General features: G+C 45.9%; 1 protein-coding gene across 2 annotated transcripts in view; it reads right to left on the bottom strand.

The window, feature by feature from the left end:
- ROR2 (receptor tyrosine kinase like orphan receptor 2) overlaps positions 1 to 17,611 on the bottom strand; it is a 298,198-nt gene that overhangs the window by 44,037 nt on the left and 236,550 nt on the right. The gene's annotated exons all lie outside the window — the stretch shown is intronic.

The following is a 17,611-nucleotide window of genomic DNA, read 5'->3' as shown; positions in this document are numbered from 1 at the left end:
CCCCCACAGTGCCAGATACAGATATACCCCACTGTGCCATGTGCCCACAGTGCTAGATATGCCCCCACAGTGCCAGATTACAGATATGCCCCCACAGTGCCATGTGCCCACAGTGCAAGTTATGACCCCACATTGCCAGATATGCCCCCACAGTGCCAGATACAGATATACCCCACTGTGCCATGTGCCCACAGTGCCAGATATGCCCCCATAGTACTGCTCACCGTGCTGTGTGTGGAGAGCGCAGCGAGCGCTTCTCCTGCCTGCCGCCCTGCCTCTCAGTCTGGTCTCCGGCGGTGACGGCAGCGTGTATATCTCAAATCAGGCGCCGGTCCGCAAGCTCTGATTGGCTAACGAACCGACACCTGATTTGAGCTATACACTCCGCCGTCACTGCCGGAAACCAGACTGAGGGGCAGGGCGGCAGGCAGGAGAGGCGCGGCTTCGGGTGGATGGGCAGCGGATCACGATCGACTGGTCGCATGTCCGCGATCAACCAGTCGTCGCGATTGACTGTTTGGCCACCCCTGATATATGACATTTATTTCATTTATGTAACAATACAGAATTCTTTTATGATCATGACAAGTGGTATTGCTTAATGGTTAGCATTACTGCATCACAGAACTAAGGTCCTGGGTTCGATTCCCACCATGGCCCTAACTGTGTGGAGTTTGTATATTATCCTTGTACTTGCGTGGGTTTCCTCCGGGTACTCCAGTTTTCTCCCACAATCCAAAAATTTACTGGTAGGTTAATTATCTCTCGACAAAAATTAACCCTAATGTGTAAGTGTGTGCATGTACATGGGCAGACTAGATGGGCATTCTAATCTGCCGTCATATTCTATGTTTCTATTATCATTATTATTATTATTATTATTATTATTATCATCACCACTGGTACAAATTACAGACCGTGCTTTTGTTTTATGTTGTCAGAAATTTTGGGTTCTTGAGCACCTTTGCACATCCTAGCACCAGACACATTCCCATATATTGCATTCACCATTGTAAGGTTGGCGTGGACGCTTACCCCGTATCTGTCTACCTTGCTTCACACTTTAACACAGCAGTTGGAAAATTCATAACAGTAGTTTTATTTGTTACAACATTTTATGCCATCATTTTTCATTTTAAACCACTTAAGGATTTGGAAAGAAAACAGGCTGTAAAAACAACCTGTCATAATATCTTGGTTGTGTTCATTTTGTTCCCCTATGGCCATGTTGTAGTTATTGTCTTCAGGCCATAATCCTGTAATGTTAAATCCATTTTGCTATGGTATGCGAAAGGTCAGCTCTACAAGGTCGTCTTGCATGATGTTCTGCTGAGTTGGTAATTGGAAACAGTTGTTTGGCCTCCTGTAAATACTACAGAAAAACGCTTAAATAATAAAGCTCTAGTATTTTAATAGCTAATATTTGTTATAATATTGAATAACAAATGGTACTTCAAGGATCCCTACTCACAAGGAAATATAGGGTGCAGCGTGTGCATAATAATATATTCAGATTTTGTTTCTTAGTCAATAACTAAGCCCCTATGGAATATTTCTAATCGGCCGTAGGTTAGTAGAGCACTAATTGTCCTTACTGTTTCTTCCATGTTCTAAATATATGTAGAAATAACAGCTAGATATCCTAGATGTGCAGGCGATTCAACAAGTCTTCAGACTCAACAAAATGCTTTGTTTTATTTATAGATATGTCTTGATCATAACACTATTATAGCTTTAACAATGGTTGTGGTTCGCTAAATAGTGTTATTGTCAATTGTATGCTTGACGCAGTGCAAAGAATGGCTAATCAGTGAATGCATCATTAAACCTATCATAGTTGTAATATAGTAAGCACACCATTTAATTTCAATAATAAACTCAAATTAAGAGAGAAGAGGGTCCATATGCAGGCTCTGAACGAGCCCCCTCCTCTCTAGCAGCACAGTAGACTGTGGCTTTGTGCCAGAGTCTACGGCGCATGCTCAGTTCCCTGGGAGACATCTTTAATGCACATACACAAATCTCCAGGAAAATGGCTGACGCATCATTTTCCCAGTGATTTGTCTGCAGCACTGGCCGACGTGGGACTATGGAGAGATAAATATAATTATATGAGTGCAGGGTGTGTGGTGTGGGCCCATTATACTGTAGATATGCCAGTGACTATTGTACTACTTTAGCAGGATTTCATAGACATTAAGACAGCTGGTAACGTGGTTGGAGCAGGGACATGCGGTTAGGTAAATGACAAAGGATTCACTGGCCAGAACGAGAGCCAGATTTACACACAATATATAAGCCAAAGGCTTCATGTTGACATTATACACAGGTGCAGCAGTATATACAGCTGGAAATTTGGTGAGTTTTGATCAGAGAGGTGCGGAAAAGACAATAATACAAAAAAAAAAGTCGAATTGACATGAGGGGGGGGGGGGGAGCCGCGGACAGACGGAGGAGAGCAGCGGGGAGATGGCGGACAGCCGCAGCCAGCAGCGCTGCAGGAGGATGTGTAATAGCCGCCAGACCTCACGGCAGCGTCCACCCGGCTCCAGCAAGCGGGACCTCACTGGGTGGATGCTGCCGTGAGCGGTGGCTATGACACATCCTCCTGCAGCGCTGTGCTGTAGCGCAGCTCTCCCGTCTGCCCGCGGCTCTCCCCCCTCTCCTTCTCTCGGGTCTCCCATCTCAGTTCGACTTTTTTTTAAGTCGAACTGAGATGGTCGGAAACGGGGCCAAAACCTGTCAGATTTGGCCCCGTTTCCCGCAGAAGTACGCGAATCAGCAGCTATACCGCCAATTCACGTACTATTCGACAAGTCGAATTCCCCGACTTGTCGAATAAAAATGCTCGGGACTGAATAGGTCGGAACCCCTTCCAACCTGAAAGTCGAAAACTGCCGTCTTTTCGACAAGACGGCAGTTTCAACCCTAATTAAATATACCCCTAAGTGAACTTTAATGACTCCAAATTGCTACTAAAGCCTCTATTAACGAACACATGCAAATGTAAATACATTTTAATGTCAGTAGGAGACCTAAGGCGTTGGGATAAGGATGTAGCAAATATGATAGATTAATTTCTCAAAGCTTCAATAGTAAGACTAAGGCTGAGTATACACTAAAAAGACAGAAATTGCTCAACCTGCCATCACATTTAGGTAAGCTACAGTATCCACACTTATGGCTGACCGATCCATGGGTGGCAGCTCCGACCAAGAGGCTAGGAAATTTCCATTGTCCGACGGAGATCCTGGCCTCGTCACTCCCCCCAACAGTGGCGACATGCCTCCGTTTTGGAAAACAGGTTGTCGCTGTCCTCTCCCAACCCAAAACAGCAGCAGGTTGTCAATCACTGATAGTCTGCTGTTGATCTACATCCGACATTGCAGACGGGTTAGTGGTACAGGTCTGGCGCATGTGTAAAGTACAGAATATTATACTTTGCTTCATGCGTCGCACCAGCGTCGGGACCTGAATTAGGCCCAGGATGAATAATGGAAATTAATGAAACACAACAGCTTTTATGTGCATGAGTCCTTATTTCTATCTGCTCCATTATTTACTGCTGTATGGACCTGGAATTTCCATTAAACCAGAGCACTGACACAGAACACCACGAGTCACAGTTATTGCATGCATGGTAAAGCGTGATCCACAACCTGCTACTGATAGTTAGGGTACCACTTAGAGTGTGAAGAGAAACTAGGAGGAGGAGTGGCTGAATCTAGGTGTGAAGTGATTAGGAGGAGGGGCTGAATAGAACAGCTATCTGAGAAACTATATAAACAGTGACCAGACTCAGAGAGCGTGCTCTTTGTGAGAGGCGTGCATTATAAAGTGAGGCTTGGCTTATTAAGTGAGTTTGAAACAGCAGCAGGTGAGTATTCTCTGTCTATCCATATAGGGATTGTAATATTGTGGGAAAAAGGAGTGAGAATTTGGCTGTGTTTGTCTCTGTGCTTTCACTTGTGCTTTCTTAGAGTGTGAAGAGAAACTAGGAGGAGGAGTGGCTGAATCTAGGTGTGAAGTGATTAGGAGGAGGGGCTGAATAGAACAGCTATCTGAGAAACTATATAAACAGTGACCAGACTCAGAGAGCGTGCTCTTTGTGAGAGGCGTGCATTATAAAGTGAGGCTTGGCTTATTAAGTGAGCTTGAAACAGCAGCAGGTGAGTATTCTCTGTCTATCCATATAGGGATTGTAATATTGTGGGAAAAAGGAGTGAGAATTTGGCTGTGTTTGTCTCTGTGCTTTCACTTGTGCTTTCTTAGAGTGTGAAGAGAAACTAGGAGGAGGAGTGGCTGAATCTAGGTGTGAAGTGATTAGGAGGAGGGGCTGAATAGAACAGCTATCTGAGAAACTATATAAACAGTGACCAGACTCAGAGAGCGTGCTCTTTGTGAGAGGCGTGCATTATAAAGTGAGGCTTGGCTTATTAAGTGAGTTTGAAACAGCAGCAGGTGAGTATTCTCTGTCTATCCATATAGGGATTGTAATATTGTGGGAAAAAGGAGTGAGAATTTGGCTGTGTTTGTCTCTGTGCTTTCACTTGTGCTTTCTTAGAGTGTGAAGAGAAACTAGGAGGAGGAGTGGCTGAATCTAGGTGTGAAGTGATTAGGAGGAGGGGCTGAATAGAACAGCTATCTGAGAAACTATATAAACAGTGACCAGACTCAGAGAGAGTGCTCTTTGTGAGAGGCGTGCATTATAAAGTGAGGCTTGGCTTATTAAGTGAGTTTGAAACAGCAGCAGGTGAGTTAGAATACAGCAACAGGTGAGTTTTAAAATACACCAAGTAACACACAAATTTGCAATACCATTCACATCTGATACAATGTTTGGCCTTGTGCAGTGCAATGGATGTAAAGCATTTGTTTGGAAAGAGGCAGCGTGGAGACTCAGCTGCTGTCCAATCTGTGAGCAATTTTCTCTGCTGAAGGAGGAGATAGCAAAACTGCATGCTGAGATTTGTAGGATGTCTGTGTCTTTGAAGCCTCCACTGCCTCAGAGAGCCACCAGAAGACATTCTGCCTGGACTACTGTGGGCTCTCAAGGGCAGAGATTTCCAGAGGGACACAGACACCTCCCGCAAGCGGTGACACTGCAAAACTCGTATGCTACTCTTGCAGGGCTGGAAGATACAACTAATAGAGGCACTACAGAACAGGAGGATATGGGGACATCTACCAACTATAGGAACAGGAAATGGAACAGGAAAATTGCATCTCCAAAAAGGACTGCACTTCTCTTGGGAGATTCCATTATTAGAGGAATACATCTGGGAAAAGCAAATGAAGTAGAGAAACAAGTAAGGTGCTTGCCTGGAGCCACAGTTCCAAGGGATAAAGAGCGCATGCTAAGAATTGTGAAGGCAGCAAGAAAAGATGGGGAGGTGGATGTCATTGTCCACCTAGGGACAAATGACCTGGCAAATGCTTAACTCATGGCTGTAAAAGATGAATTTAGGAAGTTAGGGACTGCTCTGAAGCAGGTGGCAACCACTGTATCTTTTTCAGAAGTATTGCCAGTACACAGAGGGGAAGACAGAACTCATTGCATCAGAAACTTCAATATTTGGCTAAGGACATGGTGCAATGAGGAGAGATTTGGATTTATAGGCCATAGTCACATCATCTGGCAAGATAGGAGCTTATACAAAAGTGACGGCCTGCACCCATCTTCAAGGGGAAAGAGAATACTAACTGAACAGTTTGGATGCTTCATCAAGAACTATTTAAACTAACAAAGGGGGGCAGTGAGCTAAATAGGAATAAAGAAATCTGCTCCCCCAACACAGAGGTATTGTTTCTGCAGGCAAAGGGAATAGGAAGCATATCCACAGCAACAGAAGATAATTCAGATCAAAACCAAATAAAAATAGGCAGAGAGAAGAACATAGCTAGGAACAGAAAAAGCACAAACAAAACTCTAAAAGCTATGTGTGCAAATGCTAGGAGCTTAGGAAATAAAATCCCAGAACTAACTGCAATAATGACAAGGGATGATCTAGACATTGTGGCAATTACAGAGTCATGGTACAATGAAAATCATGACTGGGACATAGCTATACCGGGATATACTTTATTTAGGAAGGACAGAATTGGAAAAATCGGAGGAGGGGTAGCAATGTATGTAAAAAATGCCATAAATACTACATTAATACAAAGTATTGAAGAAAAAACTGAGGCCCTTTGGGTGACCATAGAAAATAAGAATTTACTTACCGATAATTCTATTTCTCGGAGTCCGTAGTGGATGCTGGGGTTCCTGAAAGGACCATGGGGAACAGCGGCTCCGCAGGAGACAGGGCACAAAAAAGTAAAGCTTTACTAGGTCAGGTGGTGTGCACTGGCTCCTCCCCCCATGACCCTCCTCCAGACTCCAGTTAGGTACTGTGCCCGGACGAGCATACACAATAAGGGAGGCATTTTGAATCCCGGGTAAGACTCATACCAGCCACACCAATCACACCGTACAACTTGTGATCTAAACCCAGTTAACAGTATGACAACAGAAAGGGCCTCTTAAAGATGGCTCCTTAACAATAACCCGAATTAGTTAACAATAACTATGTACAAGTATTGCAGATAATCCGCACTTGGGATGGGCGCCCAGCATCCACTACGGACTCCGAGAAATAGAATTATCGGTAAGTAAATTCTTATTTTCTCTATCGTCCTAAGTGGATGCTGGGGTTCCTGAAAGGACCATGGGGATTATACCAAAGCTCCCAAACGGGCGGGAGAGTGCGGATGACTCTGCAGCACCGAATGAGAGAACTCCAGGTCCTCCTTTGCCAGGGTATCAAATTTGTAAAATTTTACAAACGTGTTCTCCCCCGACCACGTAGCTGCTCGGCAGAGTTGTAATGCCGAGACCCCTCGGGCAGCCGCCCAAGATGAGCCCACCTTCCTTGTGGAGTGGGCTTTTACAGTTTTAGGCTGTGGCAGGCCTGCCACAGAATGTGCAAGTTGAATTGTGTTACAAATCCAACGAGCAATCGACTGCTTAGAAGCAGGTGCGCCCAACTTGTTGGGTGCATACAATATAAACAGCGAGTCAGATTTTCTGACTCCAGCCGTCCTTGCAATGTATATTTTTAAGGCTCTGACAACGTCCAACAACTTGGAGTCCTCCAAGTCGCTAGTGGCCGCAGGCACCACAATAGGTTGGTTCAGATGAAATGCTGATACCACTTTAGGGAGAAAATGCGGACGAGTCCGCAGTTCTGCCCTATCCGAATGGAAGATTAGATAAGGACTTTTATAAGATAAAGCCGCCAATTCAGATACTCTCCTGGCAGAGGCCAGGGCTAGTAACATAGTCACTTTCAATGTGAGATATTTCAAATCCACCTTTTTCAATGGTTCAAACCAATGGGATTTGAGGAAATCTAAAACTACATTTAGATCCCACGGTGCCACCGGAGGCACCACAGGAGGCTGTATATGCAGTACTCCCTTGACAAAAGTCTGGACCTCAGGGACAGAGGCCAATTCTTTTTGGAAGAATATTGACAGGGCCGAAATTTGAACCTTAATGGATCCCAATTTGAGACCCATAGATAATCCTGATTGCAGGAAATGTAGGAAACGACCCAGTTGGAATTCCTCCGTCGGAACCTTCCGATCCTCGCACCACGCTACATATTTTCGCCAAATGCGGTGATAATGTTTCACGGTGACTTCCTTCCGTGCCTTAATCAAGGTAGGAATGACTTCTTCTGGAATGCCTTTCCCTTTTAGGATCTGGCGTTCAACCGCCATGCCGTCAAACGCAGCCGCGGTAAGTCTTGAAAAAGACAGGGACCCTGCTGTAGCAGGTCCCTTCTCAGAGGTAGAGGCCACGGTTCGTCCGTGAGCATCTCTTGAAGTTCCGGATACCAAGTCCTTCTCGGCCAATCCGGAACCACTAGTATTGTTCTTACTCTTCTTTGCCGTATGATCTTCAATACCTTTGGTATGAGCGGCAGAGGAGGAAACACATACACTGACTGGTACACCCAAGGAGTTACCAGTGCGTCCACAGCTATTGCCTGTGGATCTCTTGACCTGGCGCAATATTTGTCCAGTTTCTTGTTGAGGCGAGACGCCATCATGTCTACAATTGGTCTTTCCCAACGGTCTATTAACATGTTGAAGACTTCTGGATGTAGACCCCACTCTCCCGGATGAAGATCGTGTCTGCTGAGGAAGTCTGCTTCCCAGTTGTCCACGCCCGGGATGAACACTGCTGACAGTGCTATCACGTGATTCTCCGCCCAGCGAAGAATCTTGGCAGCTTCTGCCATTGCACTCCTGCTTCTTGTGCCGCCCTGCCTGTTTACATGGGCGACCGCCGTGATGTTGTCCGACTGAATCAACACCGGCTTTCCTTGCAGGAGAAGTTCCGCCTGGCTTAGAGCATTGTAGATTGCTCTTAGTTCCAGAATGTTTATGTGAAGAGACTTTTCCAGACTCGTCCATACTCCCTGGAAGTTTCTTCCTTGTGTGACTGCTCCCCAGCCTCTCAGGCTGGCGTCCGTGGTCACCAGGATCCAATCCTGAATGCCGAATCTGCGGCCTTCTAATAGGTGAGCCTTCTGCAACCACCACAGAAGTGACACCCTTGTCTTTGGTGACAGGGTTATTCGCAGGTGCATCTGCAGATGCGACCCTGACCATTTGTCCAACAGATCCCTTTGGAATATTCTTGCATGGAATCTGCCGAATGGAATTGCTTCGTAAGAAGCCACCATTTTTCCCAGGACTCTTGTGCATTGATGTACTGACACTTTTCCTGGTTTTAGGAGGTTCCTGACCAGATCGGATAACTCCTTGGCTTTTTCCTCTGGAAGGAAAACCTTTTTCTGAACCGTGTCCAGAATCATTCCTAGGAACAGCAGACGAGTTGTCGGGATTAAATGGGATTTTGGAATATTCAGAATCCACCCGTGTTGTCTTAGCACCTCTTTAGATAGTGCTAAAGCTGTCTCCAGCTGTTCTCTGGACCTTGCCCTTATTAGGAGATCGTCCAAGTATGGGATAACTAATACGCCTTTTCTTCGAAGAAGAATCATCATCTCGGCCATTACCTTGGTAAAGACCCGAGGCGCCGTGGACAATCCGAACGGCAGCGTCTGAAACTGATAGTGACAGTTTTGAACAATGAACCTGAGGTACCCCTGGTGTGCGGGGTAAATCGGAACGTGTAGATACGCATCCTTGATGTCCAAGGATACCATAAAGTCCCCTTCTTCCAGGTTCGCTATCACTGCTCTGAGTGACTCCATCTTGAACTTGAACTTTTTTATGTAGAGGTTCAAGGACTTCAGATTTAGAATAGGCCTTACCGAGCCATCCGGCTTCGGTACCACAAATAGAGTGGAATAATACCCCTTTCCTTGTTGTAATAGGGGTACTTTGACTATCACCTGCTGAGCGTACAGCTTGTGAATGGCTTCCAACACCCTCTCCCTTTCGGAAGAGACGGTTGGTAAGGCAGACTTCAGGAAACGATGAGGAGGATCCGTCTCTAATTCCAACCTGTACCCCTGAGATATTATCTGCAGGATCCAGGGGTCTACCTGCGAGTGAGCCCACTGCGCGCTGTAATTTTTGAGACGGCCCCCCACTGTCCCCGAGTCCGCTTGAGAGGCCCCAGCGTCATGCTGAGGTTTTTGCAGGAGCCGGGGAGGGCTTCTGTTCCTGGGAAGGAGCTGCCTGTTGGTGTCTCTTCCCTCTTCCTCTGCCTCGTGGCAGGTACGACAAGCCCTTTGCTCTCTTATTTTTGTAGGAGCGAAAAGGCTGCGGTTGAAAGGTCGGTGCCTTTCTCTGTTGGGGAGTGACTTGAGGTAAAAAAGTGGATTTCCCGGCAGTAGCCGTGGCCACCAAGTCTGATAGACCAACTCCAAATAACTCCTCCCCTTTATACGGCAAAACCTCCATGTGACGTTTTGAATCCGCATCGCCTGTCCACTGTCGTGTCCATAAGGCTCTTCTGGCTGAAATGGACATAGCACTCACCCGAGATGCCAGTGTGCAAATATCCCTCTGTGCATCACGCATATAGATAAATGCATCCTTTATTTGTTCTAACGACAGTAAAACATTGTCCCTATCTAGGGTATCAATATTTTCAATCAGGGATTCTGACCAAACTACTCCAGCACTGCACATCCAGGCAGTTGCTATAGCTGGTCGTAGTATAACACCTGCATGTGTGTATATATTCTTTTGAATAACTTCCATCTTTCTATCTGATGGATCCTTAAGTGCGGCCGTCTCAGGAGAGGGTAACGCCACTTGTTTGGATAAGCGTGTGAGCGCCTTGTCCACCTTAGGGGGTGTTTCCCAGCGCGCCCTAACCTCTGGCGGGAAAGGGTATAATGCCAATAACTTTTTTGAAATTATCAACTTTTTATCAGGAGCAACCCACGCTTCATCACACACGTCATTTAATTCTTCTGATTCAGGAAAAACTGTTTGTAGTTTTTTCACACCATACATAATACCCTGTTTTACGGTATCTGTAGTATCAGCTAAATGTAACGTCTCCTTCATTGCCAAAATCATATAACGTGTGGCCCTACTGGAAAATACGTTTGAATTTCTACCGTCGTCACTGGAATCAGTGCCCGTGTCTGGGTCTGTGTCGACCGACTGAGGCAAAGGGCGTTTTACAGCCCCTGACGGTGTTTGAGGCGCCTGGACAGGCATTAATTGATTGTCCGGCCGCCTCATGTCCTCAACAGACTGTTTAAGGGAAGATAAACCATCACGTAATTCCACAAATAAAGGCATCCATTCTGGTGTCGACCCCCTGGGGGGTGACATCTGCATATTTGGCAATTGCTCCGCCTCCACACCAATATCGTCCTCATACATGTCGACACCACGTACCGACACACACCGCAAACTCACAGGGAATGCTCTAATGAAGACAGGACCCACTAGCCCTTTTGGGGAGACAGAGGGAGAGTCTGCCAGCACACACCACAAAGCGCTATATATACAAGGGATATCCTTATATTAAGTGCTCCCTTATAGCTGCTTTAATATATATATATATATAGCCATTAATGTGCCCCCCCTCTCTGTTTTACCCTGTTTCTGTAGTGCAGTGCAGGGGAGAGACCTGGGAGCCGTTCTGACCAGCGGAGCTGTGACAGAAAATGGCGCCGTGTGCTGAGGAGATAGGCCCCGCCCCTTTTTCGGCGGGTTCTTCTCCCGCTATTTTTCCAGTCAGGCAGGGGTTAAATATCTCCATATAGCCCCTATGGGCTATATGTGAGGTATTTTTAGCCTTGTATAAGGTTTATATTTGCCTCTCAGAGCGCCCCCCCCCAGCGCTCTGCACCCTCAGTGACTGCCCAGTGAAGTGTGCTGAGAGGAAAATGGCGCACAGCTGCAGTGCTGTGCGCTACCTTATGAAGACTGAGGAGTCTTCAGCCGCCGGTTTCCGGACCTCTTCACGCTTCAGCATCTGCAAGGGGGTCGGCGGCGCGGCTCCGGGACCGGACTCCACGGCTGGGCCTGTGTTCGATCCCTCTGGAGCTAATGGTGTCCAGTAGCCAAGCAGCAAATCCACTCTGCATGCAGGTGAGTTTACTACTTTCCCCCTAAGTCCCACGTTGCAGTGATCCTGTTGCCAGCAGGACTCACTGTAAAGAAAAAAACCTAAACTAAACTTTCTCTAAGCAGCTCTTTAGGAGAGCCACCTAGATTGCACCCTTCTCGTTCGGGCACAAAATCTAACTGGAGTCTGGAGGAGGGTCATGGGGGGAGGAGCCAGTGCACACCACCTGACCTAGTAAAGCTTTACTTTTTTGTGCCCTGTCTCCTGCGGAGCCGCTGTTCCCCATGGTCCTTTCAGGAACCCCAGCATCCACTTAGGACGATAGAGAAACAGGGGAAAAGTTGATTATTCGTATTGGCGTGATATACAGGCCACCAGGTCAGGAAGAGGAACTTGACAAGAACCTATTGCAGGACATAACTAAAATGGCATTAAAAGGAGAGGTAATAATCATGGGAGACTTTAATCTTCCTGATGTAAACTGGAAGGTGTCTGTTGCTAGTTCCACTAGAAGTAGGAACATTTTAAATTCCCTTCAGGGAGCATCCCTCCACCAATTGGTGAGGGAGCCCACTCGGAAAGACGCAATATTAGACTTAATACTTACAAATGGAGACAGATTATCGGACGTAAAAGTGGGTGAAAACCTGGGATCCAGTGATCATTAAGCAGTATGGTTCAGCATTAAGACAGAGACTGACTCGTCCCATACAAAAACAAAGGTGTTGGATTTTAGGAAGGCTGATTTTGTAGGGATGGGAAAATGTGTAAGTGATTCTTTGGCAGAGTGGAGGAACTTGGAAACAGTGCAGGAGAGGTGGGAAACATTCAAATGTGCAATATTGAAGGCAACAGACCTTTGTATCAAAACTGTTAGGAAAAACACAAGGAAAAGGGAGCCAGTGTGGTTTGCAAAAGAAGTAGCAAATATTGTGAGAGCAAAAAAGATGGCTTTTAGGAAATATAAGCAGACACAAAATAATGAAGACAAAAAGATATATCTTGTTAGACAGAAGGAGACAAAGAAGGTAATCAGATGTGCAAAGGCACAAGCTGAGGAGAAAATGGCCCAGTCAGTGGGTAAAGGAGGCAAAACTTTTTTTAGGTATATAAGCGAAAAGAGAAAAACAAAAGGCGGAATTATAAAACTAAAGACGGACACTGGGAGTCTTGTTGAAGGAGACAATTTAATAGCAGATCATCTTAATGATTATTTTTGCTCAGTATTTACTACTGAAAGAGAGGGAAAGGGGCCACAGTTAAGTTGCAGGGATATTCAGGAAAATGAAACAAGTACATTTACAGAGGAGAAGGTCCTAACAGAACTCTCAAAGCTGAAAAATGACAAATCTATGGGGCCAGATGGGATACATCCAAGGATACTAAAAGAACTTAAAGAGGTGCTGGTAGCACCATTGACAGAATTATTCAACCAGTCATTAGCTACAGGAGAAATTCCAGGGGACTGGAAAAGAGCAAACGTAGTCCCACTGCACAAAAGTGGAAGCAAGGAAGAGGCAAACAACTACAGACCAGTGAGTCTTACATCAGTAGTAGGGAAATTGATGGAAACACTCTTAAAAGAAAGAGTTGTAGATTATCTCAAATCCGGCAATTTACAGGATCCCAAACAGCATGGATTCACTGGGGGGAGATCATGTCAAACAAATCTTATTGACTTTTTTGATTGTGTGACTAAAGTGATGGATAAAGGTGGAGCCATGGATATAGCTTATCTAGACTTTAGTAAGGCTTTTGACACAGTTCCACATCGCAGACTGCTAAATAAACTTGAAAGTTTGGGATTGGATATTAGGATTATTGAATGGATAAGATCTTGGTTGAAGGATAGAAAACAGAGAGTTGTGGTAAATGGAGTGCATTCACAGGAGGGAAATGTTACCAGTGGAGTACCCCAGGGATCTGTACTTGGACCAGTGCTTTTTAATATCTTTATTGGTGACATTGCAAATGGCATTAAAGGGAAAGTATGCCTTTTTGCAGATGACACAAAGGTATGCAACAGGGTAGACACACCAGGTGGGGTAAAACAAATGATTGAGGATCTAGGTAGACTAGAGGAATGGTCAAGAGTCTGGCAATTACAGTTTAATGCCAAAAAATGCAAAATCATGCACTTGGGTCTCAAAAATCCTAAAGCTAAATACAGTATTAATGGCACTATACTGGAAACTACTGAGGAGGAAAGGGATCTAGGAGTCACTATTTCAGATGACTTAAAAGCAGGTAAGCAATGTAACAAGGCAATGAGGAAGGCTAGTCAGATGCTTGGCTGCATTGGGAGAGGAATCAGCAGCAGAAAGAAAGAAGTAATAATGCCACTGTATAGGTCATTGGTACGGCCTCATCTAGAATACTGTATTCAGTTCTGGAGGCCATATCTTCTAAAGGATATTAATACATTAGAAACTGTACAAAGGAGGGCAACTAAAATGGTGCATGGCCTACATCACAAAACATACCCAGAAAGACTAAGAAATCTCAATATGTATAGTTTGGAGCAGAGAAGGGAAAGGGGAGACATGATAGAAACTTTCAAATATATGAAGGGTTTTAACAAAGTCCAGGAGGGAAACATTCTCCAAATGAAGAGAAGCAATAGGACACGAGGACATGCACTGAGACTGGAGGGGGGGAGGTTCAGGGGAAATTTGCGGAAAAATTATTTCACAGAAAGGGTAGTGGACAAGTGGAATAGCCTCCCATCAGAGGTGGTAGAGGCTAAGACAGTAGAGCAATTTAAACATGCATGGGATAGACATAAGGATATCCTTACAAAGAAATAAGGATCAAATAAGGTTAGTGATAAAAAATAATATAAAAAAAATAAAAAAATAAGGGGCAGACTAGATGGGCCAAGTGGTTCTTATCTGCCGACAAATTCTATGTTACTTAAAAATGTAAATGTACTTTACCTCCATACATCAAAATATACATTTTTCAGTTTAGTGGCTCAGGAGCGGGATGCCGGACAAACGCAGACGTATTTTTAAAGTGGCAGTCATTTTACAAGGAAAATGCCTTGTAAATGACTGCCGCTTTAAAAAAAAGTCTAAGTTCGGCCGGCATCCCGCACCTCCGCAAACTTGGACGCCATTACATCCCACCATATATGTCTTACAGTCCACCATCTATACAGGTAAATATAAAATAATTTTACCAGTAATTAGTAATGGCAGCTGCATAAGAAATGGAAGCATTTGGAATCACACATACTACCTTGCCAGATAGAACTTTGTAAGACAAAGTGAGTGATTCAACTGTTTTTACTGTGGCTATTAGTTGTGAGCGCCTGAAACAGCAATTCAATTGTTGCTCTGTTTGAGCGCGAACAGCTGTGGCTGCACTCATTTCAGCTTGCCGTCCCCAGAGGTGGGGAGCGGAAAATAGGATTTTAATACCTACCGGTAAATCCTTTTCTCCTAGTCCGTAGAGGATGCTGGGGACTCCAAAAGGACCATGGGGTATAGACGGGATCCTCAGGAGCTTGGGCACACTACAAAGACTTTGACTGGGTGTGAACTGGCTCCTCCCTCTATGCCCCTCCTCCAGACCTCAGGTATAGGAACTGTGCCCAGGAGAGACGGACATTTCGAGGAAAGGATTTTTGTTTAAACAAAGGGCGAGAAACATACCAGCCCACACCACAAACATACCGTATAACTGGAATAGTATGAAACCAGATAACTGTATGATTTAACAACAGCAACAAGCTGAATAAACTATTACACAACTCATGTGTAAAAAAACACAACCAGTAATAATACAACTGCAAGTAACAATCCGCACTGGGATGGGCGCCCAGCATCCTCTACGGACTAGGAGAAAAGGATTTACCGGTAGGTATTAAAATCCTATTTTCTCTTATGTCCTAGAGGATGCTGGGGACTCCAAAAGCACCATGGGGTCTATACCAAAGCTCCAGACCGGGCGGGAGAGTGCGGACGACTCTGCTGCACCGACTGAGCAAACATGAGGTCCTCATCAGCCAGGGTATCAAACTTGTAAAACTTAGCAAATGTGTTTGAACCCGACCACGTAGCTGCTCGGCAAAGCTGAAGTGCCGAGACCCCTCGGGCAGCCGCCCAAGAAGAGCCCACCTTCCTAGTAGAATGGGCCTTTACCGACTTTGGCAACGGTAGCCCAGCCGAAGAATGAGCCTGCTGAATTGTATTACAAATCCAGCGAGCAATAGTTTGTTTAGAAGCAGGATTTCCAATCTTGTTGGAAGCATACAGGACAAACAAAGCTTCTGTTTTCCTGGTAAGAGCTGTTCTGGCGACATAAATTTTCAAAGCTCTTACAACATCAAGAGACTTTGGAACCGCCACAGCATCCGTAGCCACAGGCACCACAATAGGTTGGTTAATGTGAAACGAAGAAACCACCTTCGGCAGAAATTGTTTACGAGTCCTCAATTCTGCTCTATCCGAATGGAAAATCAAATAAGGGCTCTTGTGAGACAAGGCCGCCAACTCTGACACTCGCCTGGCCGACGCCAGAGCCAAAAGCATGACCACTTTCCAAGTGAGAAACTTTAACTCAACCTTACGCAAAGGTTCAAACCAGTGAGACATAGGGAACTGCAAGACCACTTCAAGATCCCACGGCGCCACCGGCGGCACAAATGGAGGGTGGATATGCAACACTCCCTTCACAAAAGTCTGAACCTCGGGAAGAACGGCCAATTCTTTCTGAAAGAAAATAGATAAAGCCGAAATCTGCACTTTTATGGAACCCAATTTCAGGCCTGCATCTACGCCTGCCTGCAAAAAATGGAGAAACCGACCCAAGTGAAACTGCTCCGCCGGAGCAGCTTTGGTCTCACACCATGAAACATATTTCCTCCAAATACGGTGATAATGTTTTGCCGTAACCTCCTTCCTAGCTTTAAGGAGAGTGGGGATGACCTCCCCGGGAATACCCTTCCGAGCTAAGATTTGGCGCTCAACTTCCACGCCGTCAAACGCAGCCGCGGTAAGTCCGGAAACACGCAGGGCCCCTGCAACAACAGGTCCTCTCGTAGAGGAAGCGGAAGGGATCTTCCACTAGTAAGTCTTGAAGATCCGGTTACCAGGCCCTCCGTGGCCAATCTGGAACGACGAGTATCGCCTGAACCCCTGTTCGTCAAACTATCCTCAGCACCTTCGGAATGAGAGGAAGCGGAGGGAACACATACACCGACTGAAACACCCATGGAGTCACCAGGGTGTCCACTGTGCTGGCCTGGGGGTACCTTGACCTGGAACAATACCTCGGAAGCTTCTTGTTGAGGCGAGACGCCATCATGTCTATCAGAGGAATTCCCCAACGCTTTGTCACTTCTGCAAATACCTCTTGATGAAGAGCCCACTCTCTCGGATGGAGATCGTGTCTGCTGAGGAAGTCTGCTTCCCAGTTGTCTACTCCCGGGAGGAAGACTGCTGACAGAGCGCTTACGTGCTGTTCCGCCCAGCATAGGATTCTTGTGGCCTCCTCCATAGCCACCCTGCTCCTTGTTCCGCCTTGGCGGTTTACGTACGCCAATGCTGTTATGTTGTCCGACTGGATTAGGACAGGGAGACCCGGAAGAAGGTTCTTTGCTTGCAGCAGGCCGCTGTAAATGGCTCTCAACTCGAGACTTTCCCTGAAAATTTCTTCCTTGCGTGACTGCGCCCCAGCCTAGGAGACTTGCATCTGTTGTCATCAGGACCCAGTCCTGGATTCCGAATCGGCGTCCCTCTAGAAGGTGAGAGCCTTGCAGCCACCACAGGAGAGAAATCCTGGCTCTGGAAGATAGAGTTATTTTCCGGTGCATGCGCAGGTGAGACCCGGACCATTTTTCAGCAGATCCCACTGAAACACCCGGGCATGAAACCTGCCAAACGGAATGGCTTCGTAAGCCGCAACCATCTTCCCTAGTACCCGAGTGCATTGATGAATCGACACACTTGTCGGCCTCAGGAGCTCCTTGACCATGGTCTGGATTTCCAGAGCTTTGACCTCCGGAAGAAACACTCTCTGTATCTCCGTGTCCAGGACCATGCCCAGGAA

The sequence above is a fragment of the Pseudophryne corroboree genome, chromosome 1 (assembly GCF_028390025.1).
Source record: "Pseudophryne corroboree isolate aPseCor3 chromosome 1, aPseCor3.hap2, whole genome shotgun sequence".
Lineage (NCBI taxonomy): Eukaryota > Metazoa > Chordata > Amphibia > Anura > Myobatrachidae > Pseudophryne > Pseudophryne corroboree.
The sequence above is the reverse complement of the archived record's forward strand: the minus strand, read 5'-3'. Positions and strand labels throughout refer to the sequence as shown.